Raw genomic sequence first — 19,936 nt, forward strand, 5'->3', positions numbered from 1 at the left:
TCCTGGCTCACCCACCTTCCATCATCCTTCCTGTACTCTCCTGCTAGATGACCTTTCTAAACTAGAAATCTGATCAAGTTATTCCAATGACATCTCATCCTTTGCAGGATTGAGCCCCGACTCCTTCATGTAGCATAAAAGGCTCTTTATTGTCTGGTTCTTGACAGCTCTCTCCCTCTCTCTCTTCCCCGATTTCCCTCATACCCCTCTCTCTTCCTGCTCCGTCTTTTTCAGCTCCTGCCCCGCCTATGCCTCAACTTCCTTCCCAGTCTACATTTTACCATACTGAGCCCTTATGAGGTTCTGGAATACATAAGTTGTTTTGTGATTTCTGTACATGATATTGTGTTTGCTTGAAATGCTAACCCTCACCTTCCTACACACTCTCTTTTCTCCCTGCTATCCTTTTTCATTGGCTGTGCTTCTGTTAGTTACTTTGCTGAAGCTTCTATGAATAGGCCAGGATGAGCAAGTTGATGCTCTCCCTCTCTCTCTCTCTCTTTACATTTCTTCTTACCCACCCCCACCCACACACATATTATTAGACACATTGCTTTGCAATTATTGAATTACTTATCTGTTTCTCCAGTTGGGCTAAGAGCAGAGAGGGATACTGTTTGGGCAATCCTTGTGTCTCGGCCTTCTACCAAAGAACCTGGCCAATGTGGGGAGCTCAGTATTTGTTAAGTTAATGAAGAAATGTATACATGATCACCATTCATAGGACCCAGGAGGTTTTCTGCACACTGGTGGGCTAAATGAATATAAAATCGGATGGAGAGTTAAGTGAGAAGCGCCCTACAAACGAGGCAATGGCAGCCTCAGGTGCTTTGCTCTCACCTAAGCGGACACTGAGCTCACTGGCTTTGCTAGAGGCTCTGCAGCACCTTGAGCCGCAGCAGCTGGAATCGCTCTTGTTTGAATCCTCCCTTCTGGAACAGGGACTGAGGGAGTGAAAGACTAGCAAATAATCTGTGGGGCTTAATCTTTTTTTTCAAATCTGCAAATCGTGTGAAGTTGGCAAGAATCCAGGCATCTCCAACGCTTTGCTCACCGAAGAGTCCCCACTCCTGCTTCTACAGAGGATACCTCAGGTATTTTAAACGTGGAAGGTGCTGGGACGGTGGAGAGCACCTTCACTCCTCTAATAGAATTCATTCTCAGCCTGAAAAACTGGGAACATAAAGATCACAGCCTCAGCCAGTCAGAGTTTTCCCACACTTCAGCTCCTAAGAAATCATTTCAATTCCTCAAAGTCTATTTTCCCCTTCAACATTCATCCATTATTCATCCACTCATTCATTCATCCATCCATCCATCCCTTCATCCATTTGTCCATCTGTCCATCCAGCTGTCCATCCATTCATCCAAGAGACATATCAGGTGCCTTCCTGGTGCTAGGTATGTTTCAGAGAATACAAATTTATGTTTATAGAGTTCACAATTTAATACATATTTTGTGTCATCTAAGAGTGCTCTAAAAATCTATAATCCTGACAAGTAGAAAAGATAAAACTTTTGAAAACTAAGGTTTCAAGGACGCTCCTATTTCTTTTCTTTCTTTCTTTCTTTTTTTAATAGAATTTCGCTCTTATTGCCCAGGCTGGAATGCAATGGTGTGATCTCAGATCACTGCAACCTCCACCTCCCACGTTCAAGTGGTTCTCCCACTTCAGCCTCCTGAGTAGCTGAGCTGAGGTGACAGGCATACACCACCACACCTGGCTAATTCTGTATTTTTAGTAGAGAATAGGTTTCTCCATGTTGGTCAGACTGATCTTGAACTCCCAACCTCAGGTGATCCACCCGCCTCAGCCTCCCAAAGTGCTGGAATTACAAGCATGAGCCACTGCACCTGGTCCAAAGTTCTTCTTAAAACTGTATACAGGACTGAAAACCTGGAGCTGATAAAGATCTTGGTATGGATGACTTTCCCATATGTGCTACTGGAAATCTAGGTGTCTTGAGGGACAATTAGAAGTATGACTGTCTCTTGTCCCTTTCCAATAGTCCTTTGAGGGTTGTTTTATCTTTCTCCCATTTAAACCATATTTTGCAACTCTAAGGAGACTAGAGGGGGTGATGCTCTGTCTGAGACTTCTCTCGTGTTCTTAAAGCACACACTTGAGTGGGATCATGGTTCCATTACTTACCAGTTCTGTGACTTGGATACTTTATATAACCTCTCTTTCCCTTAGTTTCCTCATCTGAAAAATAGGAATAATAATAGCACCAATTACCTAATGCATCCCATGATGAACGCTAGCTGAAAACAACATACGTAAAAGGCTTTGCAAATGCCTGGTTTAAGTGAAATGCTTGACAAATAGTATTGAACAGGATGATGTTGATTATGACAATAAAAATAGATTCTGAGACACTTTGTATTTCCATTTTAGAGGCGTCCCCCCTGTTTTTCTCCTTTTCTCCTTCTGAGACTATTAAAGGTTGTTCTTATTAGTAAGGAAACTTTTCCCCCTTTCTCACTTCCTCCCCACACCCCCTCCCTTTTCTGGAGGTTTCTGGGCAGAAAGAAACATGTGTTTCTTATATATGAATAACTCTGATATCTATTAGAGTCTTCCGAGTGCAGAGAGCTTAGTCACTCCTGGGGGATGATGCATCTATATCGGGCCTCAGCTCCTGTCTACAGCCTCCGTCAATGTCAAAAAGATCTCAGAGCAGGTGTGAGGTTCAGGATTTAAGAAAGGACTAGGGCCAGTGAGACAGCCTTCACTGAGAGAGGGAGTGACGGGGCCCCCACGACCATCTCCTGTTTGGAGGGTCTCTAGAAGGACCTCTGGGACTCAGCACGTGCAGTGTTTGTGGCTGGGCTTCATTCTGTGCCATGGTGAGGACACTGGGCTGGATCATAAGTGGTCAAGGCACAAGCAGAGTCTAGAGGAACTCATGCGAGGCTTCCTTATGCTCTTTCCTTCCCACAAGGTCCCACAGAGCCCACTGTCCCCCCATAAAAATGCAGCAAAAAGTGTGTGACATTTCAGCCCAGGGAAGACCAGTAAAGACTCAGAGCCCAAGGTTTTAACTGGAGGCTGGTCATATCGGCACCCTCTGCCTAGCACATACTGGTAGACCAGATTCCCAGAAGGAAAATTGATATTCAGCATAAACCACATTGCTTGCACATATAATCTAGGCACAAGGAGCCACTCTTATTAGTTAGGGAACAGTGGAAACCCTCCTGAAATCCAAGTTTTCTGATGCCAGCCAAGCACCAACCTTGCAAGCAGGCCTTTCTAAGGGCAGCAGGTTACAGGAGGTATACTTCCACCACACCCTGAATTCTTAGCTACATTTCCTTGGTGGAGGTGATGATGGGGCTACATCTTCTTTCTGATTTGCACATCCTCCATGGACAAACATTTATCTCCCTGTATATTGGCTACATACTTGTGAAAAAGGCCTGGCTGCCAGAAGCACGATAATGCCAAAGACCCTGATGTCCACCAGTGGGCACCTCCTTGTGAGTTAGCACCACCTAGAATGGAGCCTGATTTGCCAGGGGCTTTTGTACCGTCAGTTGACCTCCGCTTCTTTTAGGGTATAATCTTCGTCACCTAGGATTTCTTCAGCCTTACCCCTGGCTTTCTGGCTTTCCCATGAGTATCCTGTTTCTGAGAGCTGAGCATGAAAGGGACAATGGAGTCAGAAAGAAGTTCCCTGTCAGTTGCCAAAAGAAGACATCACTTTCTGTTTCATGTGAGCGTCTTACGAAGAACTAGGAAGAGCCTACATATCAACACCAAAATATTAATAAAGAGAGGCTGTACGGTCCTATCCCCAAGTGCTAAAAAGACTGCAGACCAATGTGACCTGTGGTATAATTGCACAATTTCAAGCAGCCTTTCTAAATTAAAACGTAATCCCCCAGCACTGAGGGGCTTGGGAGGCCCCTCCCCCTCCCTAGGATTCATTACTCTCTTCCACATTCATCTCTCCTGCTCTAAATCTCTTCCCTTCTGTCTCTGTCTGTTCATCCTTCCATGTCCTCTATCTAGCTTTTCCTTTCTTGATCAAAATTAAGGAAAAACAACTTGATAGATTTTCCGATAACCTTCTAGAAAGTCTCACCAGGTTACATTTTGCTTTAATAGCATTTAAGCCAATCTGCCTGATGTTGCTGTAAAGGTCAATTAAATTCACCCTAAAAATTTCACTCCTGGCTCATTATACAATTGGAAAATGAATTAGAAGCACATGCTGCCCCTGAGGTTTCTGATATTTCACTAATGAATATGTCTTAAAATGCAAAAAAAAAAAAAAAATGGTGCTGTAGGCCACACAGCAGCTTGCAGTCTTACCAGCCTGGTGCAGACCATTATCATAGGTGGTCAGCTCTTCACCACCCCTCTGCACGTTTAGAGCCCACTGTTAAACCCCAGGGGAGGCATCCAGCTCACCTGACTCTTCACTGACTGTTCTTAGTGTGGTCTCAAGGCCCACAATTCAGTTTAATATCAGCCTGAGCAAAATGTGATTCTGAAGGTAAATCTACAAGGAGCTTTGAGGACAGAGCACTTGTATTGCAAAGTCAGTTCTCAATTGACCTGGGAATTCTCAGACTGTGGTAACATTGTAACTGTTTGAGTAGAGAACAGTCCTGTGGAGGAGGGAACATGGGTCACTTTGAGGGCATAACTGGGGCCAAGAATACAGAGAACACAAAGTCAAATTTGAGCTCAACTTAAGGGAGTCATTTTAACTGACTTTCTTCCTCCCCCACCCCTGCCAAAACAAAGCCATCAGACAAGATAGCAACTTCCATGGCCCTGAGGAAGTCTTCAACAGAGCAGAGCAATCCCATCCCAGGAGTCCATGTTTCAGGCAGAAGGCTCCTGAATTCATTCACTTATTTCTTCATTCTGCATATTTATTGCTATATCCTAGACAGTATTAATCTTGAGAATGAACACAACAGCCTCGTTGTTAATATATGAATTGAGGATTTGGTTTTTGTTTTTTGTTTGATGGCAAGTTTATGTTTTAAAAGAAGATTCCATATCTAAGTACCTAGTTTCAAATACTGTCCTAAAATTCAGATTTTTGCTCACACTGGAGTTGTAAAGGATTTTCATGTTCCTCTTACAGCAAAGGCTGTGACTTTTCTGCTTTCATGAAACTGCAAACTGGTATTTATTTTAGGGCAAGATGGCTCCAGCCCTCGAAATATGAGTTATTGGATGTCTGTCTTCAGATTTAGGTATAAACCTAGCTGAATTGACTAAAACATACAGAGACAATCTCTCAAGCCTTTCAGAGCGGAGAAAGGAAGCCTGAGTACTATCCTTCATGTCTCATAGAAGTTCATATAAAATTTTAGGATTCCAGGGTAGAAGGGACATTGAGGTCATCTCACTGAAGTTTATCCTACCTAAAACAAGGAAGCTGAGGAGACTTCCCTTGGGTAGTACAAGAACAAGACATCCTTCACCTAGGGTCTCTAGACTCAGGAGCAGTGTTCTTTCTTGGTATCATATTGACTGCCTCCATTTGCAAGATTGTGCTACTCACATGTACGGTATTTTGGAAGGTAGAATGAAAATTTCTAGGAAGAGTGAAATTGCAAACCGTCATGATGTACACTGAGAGTACCCAGTGAGGCAGTGAAGGAAAAAGGCCCTTGTGAAGCCCTGGGCATTTGACCTCAGGGCTGCTGGCTCTCGTGCCTTAATGGTGCTCCTCAAAGCCTGCTTCTGAAAGATTTCATCCAGGTGCTGGTGATGTTTCCATTTCCACTTCCTGCTGTCTCTGTGTCCTTGTCCTTTATGTCAAGCCTGGTGCCAGCAGATGTTCTTGGGGTCCTTCTGACTCCACTGTGCAGCAGGCTGAATGCAGTCAGAATGTCATTGAGAAGTACTGTGACCTCTGTCCAGGAAGTGAGATCAAAGTCACTCAGCCACTCCTTAGCATCACTGATAACTCAGCATTCTATCCTTGGAACTGCAGAAATATAATCCATTGTAAAGACCATGGCCTGGAGATTCACTATAAGCAAGGGAGGAGATTTCCTTTACCTTCTTTCTAAATTGAACCTGCAAACCCTAACATTGAAAGCTGAACACCGTCCTATTTGATGTCGACAAGACCAGGATATGGAGCAACATGAGAACAGGCTCGGGTCCCTCCCTCCTCTCATCTGCCTTCTCTTCCCTAAAACCCTTCCACAGGTTCAGGGTGTCCTGCTGCCAATCAAACATAAGCTCCCATGCCACACGGCTGGGGAGGACCAGCCAGCACTTTTGGGCCTGGCAAAATTGAGGATTCATTTTGATCCACCTAGATTTAAATATCAGCTAGCTATAATGACATGCTATGTAACCGAACACAATCAAATTTCAGATAAACCAGGGTAGGCCCAAAAGTTCACCTGGCGAATTTTCTTGTAGAAATGGGGTTTCTTGTAGAAATGGGGTTAGTAGAATAAGAAACAGAGTGCCCAGCCTAGGAAGTCAGAGGGGTCAGTGAGGAAAGGAGGGAAGGAAGGAAGAGTAGTGAGAGGCAGGGAGTTAGATCAGTCAATCACAGAATTACCCTGAAGACAAGAAATAGAAGGACTATCTAGTTTAGTATGTTATATATCCTTCTTGAAGTATAAAGAGTTAGAAAAGAAAAAGGGCAGGGTAGAAAAGCAATCCAATGAAAGACAAAACGAATCCATGAGGGCAGAATCCATCAGGAAGGAAAGAGTGTGGCATGACTCCTGCTTAATGCCGGCTTCTGGTCAGTCCCTGGAGCTTGTCACATGACAGCAGGATTCTCCTGCTGCTGGAGAGCCTAATAGGTAGGATTGATCCAGGAACTCCTCCCTTTGGACTAACTGGCTTCAATTAAGACTATCACAAAAGCTAATTATCATTTTAAACCTGACTCTCACTCACTCTCCCTCTTGCTGTAAGTGAATTGCTAATGTCCCAGTACAGGGCTCTGAAACCCTGGAGGTTTCCTATTATTTCTTTGCCTCCAGCAGGGACCAGGGACTTCTAGAGTGTTAGGTTTCAAGGGAGAGTAGGAGTAGCAATACCCTCTTTCTTTTTCACAGAAACAGACTGTTTGCATTGAGGGAATGTTCGATTTTGGTTTTGATATAGTCGGACCTCTACTACATGAAAGAGTTTCCCTATGTGCCACCTCTGACCAGGATTTCCTGGCATTGTTTGAACACAACTGGTGACAGGGAGCTTGTTACCTCCTGGTCCATTTTGGACAGTTCTCATATTCAGAATGTCTCTCCTAATGTTGAGCTGATATATGCCCTTTTTAACGTCCATGACTCCTTCCCAGTTCTGCCACCCTGTAATGTTTCTGGGCTTAGAGAACTGACAAGTCGACTGAGCCAGCAGGCCCTGAGCTTGGGAGGGAGAAAAGCCACACACATACTGTGCACACATATGCTGCAACACATTATACATACACACATGCTGCACACACACATGCTACACACACATTGTACATACACACATGCTGCACACACACTGTATACAAACATGCTGCAAACACTCTGCACACACTGTACACACATGTGCTGCACACACGCATGCTGCACACACACATGCTGCACACTGTATACACACATGCTGCACACACACATGCTGCACACACATTGTATATACACACATGCTGCACACACACTGTACATACATCCTACAGACAACATGCTGCACACACACATGCTGCACACACATTGTACATACACACATGCTGCACACACACTGTACACACATGCTGCACACATACATGCTGCACACACACATGCTGCACACACATTGTACATACACACATGCTGCACACACACTGTATACAAACATGCTGCAAACACTCTCACACTGTACACACACGTGCTGCACACACACATGCTGCACACACGCATGCTGCACACTGTATACACACATGCTGCACACACACATGCTGCACACACATTGTATATACACACATGCTGCACACACACTGTACACACATGCTGCACACATACATGCTGCACACACACATGCTGCACACACATTGTACATACACACATGCTGCACACACACTGTACCTACATCCTACACACAACATGCTGCACACACACATGCTGCACACACATTGTACATACACACATGCTGCACACACATTGTACATACACACATGCTGCGCACACACTGTGCACACTGTACACACACATGCTGTACACACACTCTACACTCACACTGTACACACATATCCTGTGCACACATGCTGCACACACCCTGTATACACGCAGGCTGCACACTGTACACACATGCTGCACGCACACACACTGTACATACACATGCTGTGCACACATGCTGTACACACCCTATATACACACACATGCTGCACACACACTGTACACACATATGCTACACACATACATGCTGCACACATGCTGCACACACTGTACACACACGCTGCACACACTGTACACGCACATGCTGCACACATGCTGTACACACCCTGTACACACACACTGCATACACACGTGCTGTGCACACAGGCTGCACAAACACTGTGCACACACACTGTACACACACATGCTGTGAACACATGCTGCACACACACTGCACACACAGTGCACACACTGTACACACACACTGTACACACACATGCTGCAACACATGCTGCACACACACACTGTACACACACATGCTGAACACACACATGCTGCACACACACTGTACACACACACTGCACACACACATGCATGCATTGGCAGGTGCTTCCTTTTCACCCTTCTTTTTCCAGTCTTGTCCCAGATTTACTTGGGAATATATGAAACAAACAAAAATAACAGAGTCAGGAATGTCTCTGGGGTTGGGTCTGGTCCCCTCAATGGCATCTGCAGTTGCTGGCTGTGCTTTGCATCCTGAGGACTATTTTTCAGTCCCATCTCCTCGGGGCTGGAAGCCTGGAACAAACCCAGGGGCGGGCCTTAGGCACTGGGACCTGGCCTGACTCCTCTGTAGGGCCAGGTGAGCCATGCCTTCAGAGCTCCAAATCCCAAAGGAATGAGTATGCAAAACTAAGACCCACCTGACATTAATTTAGTGGGTACCTGTGTGTCTCCCCACTGCAAATCTGTATGGACTAAAAATACCTGCGCCTTCCATGGTGCCTGAGACTGCTGACAAAGGAATTTGCATTTGCAGTCAGAAACACCCTTGGATTACTTTGGAAATCACCTCCCTTACATTTTAAACAGGTTGGTGGATTCATCATTTAGGCTACCACCAGGAGGCAGCTATTAAGAGATGTGACTGGGAATGGCATTTTTCTTAAAAGGTTAAAAAGAAAGTGGTGATTTTCACTACAGTGTCGTGATTTTTTTGACTTAGAAATAAAATCTCTTTGAACCTAGGATTCTTCAGACAAACTGATATCTTTAGGGAAAGTAGGTTAATAGGAAATGTTTTTGGAAAAACCAGGTGCCTTCTCAGTTTCTGTGGAATGAGAGCAGGGACTGTGAAACGCAGCCAAGATGGAGAGCAGGGACAAGGTGGGGGAAGGGGGCTGCCCCCTTTCCTTCTGGTCCTCTTGGACTAGAGGAGGAGAGGGCAGGGTGCAATCGCAGGATCAATTAGCAGCCCAGAAGTAAATTAGCCAGGAAATTAGCTTTTCAGGTGTCCAACTGTGTGTCTTCTCAAAGACTGCAGTACTACCCATCTGCTATTTACACTTTGTGCAGGGCTCAGGAAAGAATGTGGCTCCACTTACACATCCGGCCTGCCAGAGAGCAGCCCTCAGGGGTGCCTGAAAGCAGAGGGGAAATTGGAGGGATCCACAAAGGCTCGAGCGAGCGGAGAGGCTGCACGTCTGCCGCAGGCGCAGCAAAGAGGAAAACGTTGTGTGTGTGTGTGGATGGGGAGGTCTGCCTAGATGTGTGTCTGTGTGTCTGCGTGTGTGTATGTGACCCTACAAGTCTGTATGTGTTTGTGTCTTTGTGTATCAATGTGAATAACCATATGCATATGTGTGTGTGTCTGTGTCTATGCATGTCTGAGTGTGTGTCTACCTGTTTGTGAGTGTATGTGTGTGTATATTGTGTATCTGTGTGTGTGCATGTTTGGGTGCCTGTGTGTGTCTGCTTGTATATCTGTGTGTACATACCTGTGTGTGTATGTTGTATGCATGTGTGCGTCTGTGTTTATGTCTGTGTAACTGTATGTATACCATGTGTGCATGTCTGCATGTATATGTCTGTGTGTATGTAGGAGTGTATGTCTGGGTGTCTGTGTGTGCAAATGTGTCTGTGTGTATGTATATGCCTGTGTGTACGATGCAGGCTTGAGGTTTGCAGAGAGTGTTGAGGGCACGAAAACGGGAGTTGGTTTACAGGCAAGCACAGGCCATGGGACCCCACCACCAGCAGATGGAGCTGAAGGTACAGTTTGCAGGAGGCCAGGCTGAACCGCCAGCTGTTTTAGGTTTGCTGGAGACCTCCAGAAGGATGACCACGTTGAGTGGAAGAGCTATCTGCACAGAGAGAGGAAACCCGAACACACCCTGGAGCCTGCTTCTTCACTACAAAGCCAGTGTTCTTTTGACTTGCTGATTGGATCACAGGTGAAAACTGACTATAGCATACCTCGCTTTATTTCAGCGAATGATTGGGAGATAAGGGGTCCCCCTGTACCCAGCTTAGAATTAGAATTTTAAAGTCTGGATAAACCTTAAAGAGTCCAAGGCACCCTTTTGCTTTACAGACAAGAAAAAAGGAGCTTAATTCTCCAGTGGTTTTTGTCTCCTCTCCCTCACTCTATCCAACCCCCCACCACCCTTTTTTGTCCAAGTCTTTCTTATCAAAACCTCCCTCCTACTTCCTTTTCCTCCTGTCCGCTACAGTCTTTCATCACCTCCCACCTAAGCTCATTCAATGGTCTCCTAACTGGTCTCCCTGCCTGTGGGATTTCCCCACTGCAGCCCTCTCCACACTGTCACTGGCTTCACCTTCCAGCACAGCCCTGATTGTGTCGGGGTCTGTGCAGACACTTCAGTGTCCCCGCACTGCCCTCAGCTGCAGAATCAGACCCGGCTGTAGCCCGGCTCCAGCCTGCAAACAACACACCTTTCCAGCCCCACACTGGGTCACCTCCTTTGCTCTCAGCCTTCGAGAGCCAAACTGAGCTTCTTTCTATGTCCCTGCACACCCCGAGCTCTGTGTCACTCTACCTTTGTGATTATTTTCTTTTTCAATTTGCCCTCATCGTATTTTATTTCCAAACGTCTCCTTCATCTCCCCTTCACACGCTACCTTCCCCATAAGGCCGTCCCAATGCCATCAGCAAGAATGATCTCTTTCCTGCTCTGATCTCTCCAGGCACTTCCTCTTGACCCCTCTGCTGTAACCTGGGCCTTTCACAGTACACTGATCATCTGCAGACACGACCCATCCCTCTACCTCGAAGGGGACTCGCCTCTTTGTATTCCCACTACTGTTGTACAAAGGAACTCAATAAGTTGTAAGGGAAAATGAATACAAGTATTTGCCCTTACATACATTTTTCCCAGCTGAGCCTCCATCTGAGGCAGTTTATGATGGTTTCCTCAGCTCAGTCTTTCCCACTGCCTGACTGACAGCATGACCACACACAATCATCCCCGAAATCCCTACAGTCTGGCTTCAGTTTCCTCAACTCTTATTTGAGAACATTAGTAAAAATCAGTAGAATTCACTTTTTTAAAATATGTGTGTGCTATCCCCTAGTGGCAGACAAGTTTACTTCCCTCCCGGGCCCTCTCCCTTCGCCAGGACTGGAAGAGGGGATGGGCATAAACTACAGTTGCTTCTCCCCGCCTCCGCCTCCGTCCTATGGCTTGTTGGAAAACCATTGTTTCAAAGGAAGAGTCTCCAGCCCTGCCAGTCATTGTGTGATTTACAACGACTCCTTCTACCTTTCATAGCTTGGAGACTTCCCCGCTCTCCTTCGGGGTGTAGATGGAAGCAATATAAGAGTTAAGAAGTTCTGCTGTCTCCGGCATCTGTTAACATTTTGCTGGCTTCCCGAGAAATTGGCTCATCCTCTCCTTGCTCATCTTTTGTCCCAAATAAAATTTAAAATTATTTCAGATGGCTTAGTCGATGCCAGCTTGTAGCCTTCCAACTGCTATTTCTAAAAATTTATGCTCTCATTTTATTTTATTCTTAGGAGGATGATAGACTTTTAGAAACAGAAGGACACTTCAGTGATAATTCAGAAGATTTAGTTTAATTGTAGCTCTCAGGTCAGGTGCCACTGTCACATGCTTTCTTCCTTGTCCCTTGTTCTTCCTCATCTAAGATAGCTTCTGGAGTTCCCATTGAAATGGAGGCAGACCTTAGGTTACAGCCTCACCCATCAGCTCTGAACAGTCACTCCTGTGTGAGCACCGTTCTGTGAGAACGGCTCTCACTCACCTCCCCTATACCCTAAGGACTTACTGTTGCTACAGCTGTAGGTCAGCGGATATTTACTGATCACAGACTATGTGCAATTCATCTTATTTCATACACACCTCAACTGTACAGGGCAGACACTAATTTTACAAGACGGAAAACAGACATAGAATGTTTAAGTAACTTGACAAAGGTCCCTCGCCTTCAGGAGGTAAAGGTGGGATAGAAACCTGGAAATTCTGACTCAGGCCTTTGCTTTTATCAAGTCCATTTTCATGCATTCTTGTGAAGGCAAAAGCTTCGGAAAGGAAAAATAGTTTCTGCTGAAGTCATAGTGGAAAGAAAGTGGATAGGCTTTGGATTTAGAGAGAGCTGAATTGAAACCTGGTATTACTATTTACTAATATGATCTTGGGAAAGCTACTTTCATTTTCAGAGCTGTTGTTTCTTTATTAGCAAAATGGGATAATAACACCACTGAAAACAAAATAGCACCCTAACTGAAGTTCTAGGTGTGCCACATCTAACAATGGCTCCTGGTTGAATAGTGGGTGCTCTCTGAATGATGGTCTTGTTCCTGTGAATAGAAAGCCTGGCAGCCCTTGCCCTGCCTGATGGAAGTCCTGGCCTGGTCATTTGTCTGGAGCCGGGCCTAAGGTTGGATTCCAGGCTGTGAGCCAGAAATGCCCTCCTCTCTAAGCAGTGCCTCTTTGTAGCTCTGAGCAGGTTCTCCCACCCCTCCTATCAGTTCTGAGGTTCAAGGAATTCTATTCCCTTGAATCTTAATGGGGGAAAGTGCTGATAAAAAGACAGCAACTTGCAAAATTTAGAAGTCAATTCTCAGAAAATGATTGAAAGAAAACCCTTTTAGCACAGGACATAGCATTTCTCAATCAGAAATGAGCATAAGAAATAACCCACACATACTGCCCAATGCTTAATTTTCAAAAAAAAAAAAACAACCTTTCTTCAGTCTCCCCACATCCCCTAAAATGCAAAATATTTGAGATGAAGACTCAAATATGTCTTTTAAAAATATTTCTATTTCAGAACTGCTATAGTAGGTGTAGTGGAAAGAAGGTGGTAAGATTGGTCTATTTAAGGACCTGACCTAACCTAAATACAGAATGTACAAGCGGCCATACAGAGGGAACAAATGTGAGAAAGCCCATCTGAAAGCATCATTATATTTTTATAAGACTGTAGCGGAATCTATTGTGAGTATATTGTCTGTTGCTGCACATGCAAAACACTACCAAGAAAGAGTTTGTGTGATCATGTGAGCGGGTATGCTTGTGTTTTAATCAGTGAGAACACGAAAACCAACATACGTTGTCCCTCTGAGTCTTGGCAGCTCAGAGTTAAATTTAGTGCTCAGTGGCGCTCAATTGCCCAGCCCAGGTGGTGCCTGATACATTTCTTTCCTTGTTCATTTTAACTTTGTGTTCCTATTTTCATTTGTAGCTATTCTGCTTCATATATATTTTAACATCACAAGCTGTCTCAGACCCTTTTTCCAAGTAGGTGGAATATAAATCATGAGTAAATAAATAAAGCTACTGAGGCAATGAGTGACTTCTGAGGAAGTGGAGGTATCACAGGCAGGCAGACACAGCATGACTGAATGTTATTATAGTGTGGTTTATACTATGATGATAGAACTATAGCTATTAGTCATCAAACATTGTTCATACATTGTTGCCTCTTCTATGTTTATTAATTGATTTGTATAAACTTACATAAATAGTTTATCAATATGAATACTTTGCATTTAGGGGCTTGTTCTCTCCCTGTTAATCCAAGGAGATGCATGGAGACAGGATTGCACCTGTTAACTGTTCCTCTCTCGCCTTTCTTCTGGAGTCCATCCCCTCCAGAGACTCATCATGTTTTGTGGCTCCTGGAGGCCACCCTGCCCTGGGCTCCCTGGGGAAGTCTTTTTCCTTTTCTTCTGCATTTGCCACTATTGGTCCCCTAGGTCTTTCCTTTGTCATCATGTAGCCTGTTTTCTCCTCGTTTCTCTGCAGCTCCTGCAGTTTCTCCCTATTCAGAATAAAGAGCTTCAGCCAGTTTCTGTCCAAAAATTTGGAGGAACGTGTCAATATCTTCAAGGGCTTGCTTTCCAAGCTCTTCCTGAAGACATGCTGTGTACACATGTCTTCATGTACACTCCCCTGTCACATTCAGGAGTTTCATTCATTCTTCCATGCTACTGGATTGTGTTTTCATGCGCCTAAGACATCTTATTACCAAATCATTCTCCACTGGGTACAGTTCCACCAAATCCCAGCCATCCTCCATCAAGAGTAAAGTAGAGTCAGGCAGATCTGGCACAAACTGTTCACAAACAGGTGAGAAAGCAGAACTCAAAGCCTTGGGCCAGCCCTTAATTAACCTTGAGGAAATCCTCCCTGGAATTTTACTGTGGCTCAGCAGCATCCGGCTTTTGGGTGGGAAGTGGCAGAATGGTTATGCACAAGGAGAAATAGATATTGACATACTTAGGAATACTTAGATTCGTCGATTTCTTAGTGTCCTTCGTCCTTGTTGTTTCATTTGTCTTGATTCCCCAAAAGGGCCAGTGGCTGCCTCACATATTGGCTTGTTCAGCCAAGATCTATGATCATGTTTTCCTCTTCACAAAAGCCATCCTATTAATATTACCAAACAGTTACCTATCATTTTCTGTCTCTCTGTCAAATTTTGGTAAATTTTGCAGAAGCCCAAAGGAGTTGGTATATCTCTCTGCATGTGTGCATGTATAGTTGAAAGAATATGAATTGTGTATTTAATTAGTGTAAAATGCAATTGCAGTATTTTAAGAACCCATCCAATTTGGTGATTTATATTCTTCTATCAGTTAATAGTGGATAGACTGAATGCTGATATCATTGAGATTTTATTAAAGATTTATAGTATTATACTGCGGGGTAGTTAGAACAGATGTAGAGGGGACAATGTTGACATTTAAAACCAGCAACAGAATGATTTACAATCCTTTGGGTATATACTTAGTAATGGGATTGCTGGGTTAAATGGTATTTCTGCTTATAGATCCCTGATGAATCACCACACTGTCTTCCATAGTGGTTGAACTAGTTTACACTCCCACCAACAGTGTAAAACTGTTCTATTTCTCTACATCCTCTCTAGCATCTGTTGTTTGCTGACTTTTTAATGATGACCATTCTAACTAGCCTGAGACACATGCACACATAAGTTTATTACAGTGCTATTTACAATAGCAAGGACTTGGAACCAATCCAAATGCCCATCGGTGACAGACTGCATAAAGGAAATGTGCCACATATACACCATGGGATATTATGCAGCTATAAAAAAGGAAGAGTTAATGTCCTTTGCAGAGACATGGATGAAGCTGGAAATCATCATTCTCAGCAAACTAACACAGGAACAGAAAACCAAATACTGCATGTTCTCACTCATAAGTGGGAGTTGAACAATGAGAACACATGGACACAGGGAGAAGAACATCACACACTGGGGATGTTGGACAAGCGGGTGATGGGGGACAAGTGAAGGGATAGGATTAGGAGAATACCTAATGTATCAGGTCTTAAAACCTAGATGAGAGGTTGATGGGTGCAGCAAACCACGATGGTACATGTATACCTTTATAACAAACCTGCAGGTTCTGCACATGTATCCCAGATCTTAAAGTATATATATGGCAGCAGAGTATTAATCCCAAGCCTTGGTGGTGGTTACTTCAATGTGAAAATAAAATAGAAATAAAGGCCTTTTTGGTCTCTCCTGGGCTCCCACGGTTCAGGGTCTGGAAACAGGTAAGTTGGGGAAAATGTGGCCTGTCACCTCTCCTACACACAAAGGGGATGAGCGATTTTGACTGACAGTCCAGCAAGATGTGGAATGAGAGCTGTAAATCTATGGCATGTGGCATGCTGCCTGTCTTCATGCTTGTCATCCTGGTTTTAACTGATTTCTTTGAAGAGGAATTGTGTTTCATCAAGCTGGCTAATTTTGTTCAATTGTTACTGAAAACAACAACAACAACGAAATACCTAGCAGCAGCAACAAAATAACAGTAAGATATTCACCACTAAAGAAATACTGTTACACATCACATGAAACAAATTTTAAACCCAGAGTTTCTGTAACATTCAGCTCTTACAGGCCCTGATTTTGAGGGTGGTAGTTAAATCTTGACTATTTTACTGTTTCTTGCGCATTTTCAGCCAAGGCCCAGTAATTAGTTTAATGGAAAATTTTCTTTTGCATAGATCTATCTCTTTTCCTACAAAAAAATGCCTAAATTGTACTCTAAATTAGTTGATCTAAATATAAGGAATAATTAGGATCATTTTGATTTAGCTAATCCAAGTCTCCAAAAGATTAATCAGGGCTGCATTATTGCCAAAGGTCTTATTCCAGTGGAGGAAAAGGGTCATAACACCTGTTCTCAACCCTTTTCAGTTGGATTTTCTGTACCTGGGATAGGTCTGCAAAAATGAGAAACTTACTTGTGATTTGTAACTGAAGACAGTTTTTCTATTAGCTAACTATGGAAAGAACAAACTCAGTAAGGAGAAGGCTGAGGTCCCCTTCTTGGTGCCTATTTGTATTATGGGGTCTGATGGGCAGCAGCTGGCCAAAGGGGAGAATAGGGACTTAAGCTCAGACAGAACTGGGGCCACATCCTGGATTCTCCACTTCTTCACTGTGCCTTGGAAAAGCTACTAAACCCTTGTGAGCCTTATTTTATCACATATAGAATGGCATTAATATTTTCTCCTTAAAATTTTTCCCCTCACCATCCATCCTTCCTCACTTAACCAAAAAATTGCGGTTTATTTGTTTTCTACATCGGGCTTCCTGGAAACGTTTTATGTAGACAAAGTTTCTCTACACTTTAAAAGAAAAAGAGATTGAACATCATTGCTTATAATAGTTGGTGAGTTCCTTGAAGGCAGGATCGGTGATTTGTTTACTGCTCTGTTTGACAGCCTGGCTGAGGACTGGGTATTTAATATGGTAGGCTCTGAATTTTTGGAATGTTGAATGAATCAGTGAATGAATGGATGAATCTATAATAATGCAGAAAATTTCTTTTTTCATATCCTTCAGCCAAGCACTGTTGTGCAGTATTGTGTTGTTGTAACAGCTGAAGAATAGAAAGTTGAAAGGAGAGAAAAAAGCAATACACAAGGAAATCAGAGAAACCTTTCGTAGGATTGTGAAATGTCATGGATTTTAAGTTACAAGAAAGCAAAGGGATCCTTCAGTAGTTTCAATTGTACACAACCTTGCACAATTAATCGTGTAATAAAGGCTTTTGGTAATGATGACATTGAAAATGATGAGCCTTGCTTCTGTGGGCTTCATGGACACTGTCCTGGAGCTGGACATGGCCAGCTGGCAGGGAAAGAGCTCTTTTCCACTCATGTCTTTGTCCTTTGTTTATTCTCAATTATTCCCTTCAGTGGAAGTCTTTCCAAGAACTATTTTTCAGTTCATGGAGACTGCAGTGGCACCCTGAAGGGTAAGCGGTGGCAGAGGCGGCGAAGAGGCTCCCAGGCTGAGGAGAGGAGCCCAGTGCAAGAAACAGCTGGGCCTGGGAGCGACACTCAACAATTTTGTTTTGAACTTCTCTGTTATTTCCAGCAAAGCGATTTCCGTGACATTTTCATATGGCATTTGAAGGGGTGGAAAAGTAGATTTTTTTCTTTATCATTTTTTTTTCCTTTTCTCCCTCTCCAAAGTGATTTATCTGGTCTTTCTCCAAAAGTCAACACTCCACAGAGTCTAATCAACGTGTGCATGTTGCAGGAGGAGGCACATATGTGCTTCTCCAGCTGTGTGGGTGCCCGTGTACATGCTTGTGTGTGCGTACCGTGAGGCAGCACCTGCGGGCACATCAAGAGAAATCCTGTCATATCAGGCTTGTGATGAAGACGCCGGTAATGAACAAGCTGCTGGAGGCCCATTGGGCCTCCTCCACTCACCTCCCACCACATTCAGACTCTCTGGCTAGTGGATTATCCACAACAAATCTTGAATCCCTGGCCTGGTCCCAGGTGCCTGGCCCTATTACTCTCCTGATGTGTGATCATGAAAAGACCAATTAATTTTAATCTTAGCCCAGGCAAAATATAATTACACAAATCTGCTAGAAGAATATCATATGAGGCATTTCAAAGCCAAAAGCAGGTCAAATTCTGCTACTAGGAAGGCTGGAAGACAATGTTACGTTTTCTCTTTGTGCACTAGAATCACCTTTAAAGAGATATTACTTATGCTACTCTCTACAGCAACCGGAGCTAAGAGAGGCCAGGTTATGTGAGTGAGACGTCCTCATTTTTTTCTGTCTGTGACTAAAAATAACAATGGCTATGCCAGAAGGGTAGTGCAAAATTTAATAAAATAACACGTGTAAACTGTAAAGTGTTATATGAGCACAAAGCATAATTTTATGAACATTTTTTTCTTTTTTGAGACGGAGTCTCACTCTGTCACCCCAGCTGGAGTGCAGTGGTGCAATCTTGGCTCACTGCAACCTCTGCCTCCTGGGTTCAAGCGATTCTTATGCCACAACCTCCCAAGTAGCTGAGATTACAGGTATGTGCCACCATGCCCAAGTAATTTTTTTTTTTTTTTTTTTTTTTTTAAGGAAGGAAGGAAGGGAGGAAGTGGGGAGGGAGGGAGGGAGGGAGGGAGGGAGGGAGGGAGGGAGGGAGGGAGGGAAGGGAAGAAAGGAAATCAAGCAATGAACGAGACATTGCCGACCTGAATCTAGAGGTTTACAAGTTGATTTCTTTTTTTTTTGAGAGAAGTAAAGAAAAAAAATAATAAGTAAAGGAGAGGAAGAAAGAGGAAGAGAAAGAGGTAGAGTAAATGGAAATATTGCTTTATTTTGAAAAAAATTGGGTATTAATAATGGCCAATCAATGTTTCATTTAAACTAATGGGTAGGTGTGATGTGGTATTGACAAGAATGTATATTTTGTGTATTTGAAGTGGAGAGCTCTATAAATATTTATTAAGTTTACTTGTTCCGGATCTGAGTTCGAGTCCTTGATATCCTTATTAATTTTCTGTCTCATTGAATCTAAGTCTCCTATCTGGGTGTTAGGATCATTAGCTCTTGTTGTTGCATTGATCCTTTTACCACTATATCTTTGTTGCTTTAAAATCTATTTTATCCGATACAAGAATTGCAACTCTGCTTTTTATTTATTTATTATTTATTTTTGCTCTCCATTTGGTTGGTAAATCTTTCTCCATCCCTTTGTTTTGAGTCTTTGTGTATCCTTGCATGTGAAACAGGTCTGGATGTAACATGCCGTTGGGTTTTGGCTGTGTCTTTTGATTGGGAATTCAGTCAATTTAAATTTAGGGTTACTGCCATTTGATGTTGACTGGCTGTTTTATCAATTTGTTGGTGTAAATTCTTCTTTATGTTGGTGCTCTTTACTTTTTGGTGTATTTTTAGAAAGGCTAATACTGGTTGTTTCTTTCTGTGTGTAATGCTTCTTTCAGAAGCTCTTGTAAAGCAGGCCTGGTGGTAATAAA

General features: G+C 43.5%; 1 protein-coding gene and 1 long non-coding RNA gene across 18 annotated transcripts in view; both read left to right on the top strand.

Annotated features, from left to right (window-relative positions):
* The window catches only part of NTM (neurotrimin), a 974,035-nt gene that overhangs the window by 471,656 nt on the left and 482,443 nt on the right, over positions 1 to 19,936 (top strand). The gene's annotated exons all lie outside the window — the stretch shown is intronic.
* Positions 9,793 to 12,078, top strand: LOC144578067 (uncharacterized). The gene is made up of 2 exons (XR_013523141.1): positions 9,793 to 10,575; positions 11,914 to 12,078. It is a non-coding gene; the product is annotated as an uncharacterized LOC144578067 (long non-coding RNA).

Source organism: Callithrix jacchus, chromosome 10, assembly GCF_049354715.1.
Source record: "Callithrix jacchus isolate 240 chromosome 10, calJac240_pri, whole genome shotgun sequence".
NCBI lineage: Eukaryota > Metazoa > Chordata > Mammalia > Primates > Cebidae > Callithrix > Callithrix jacchus.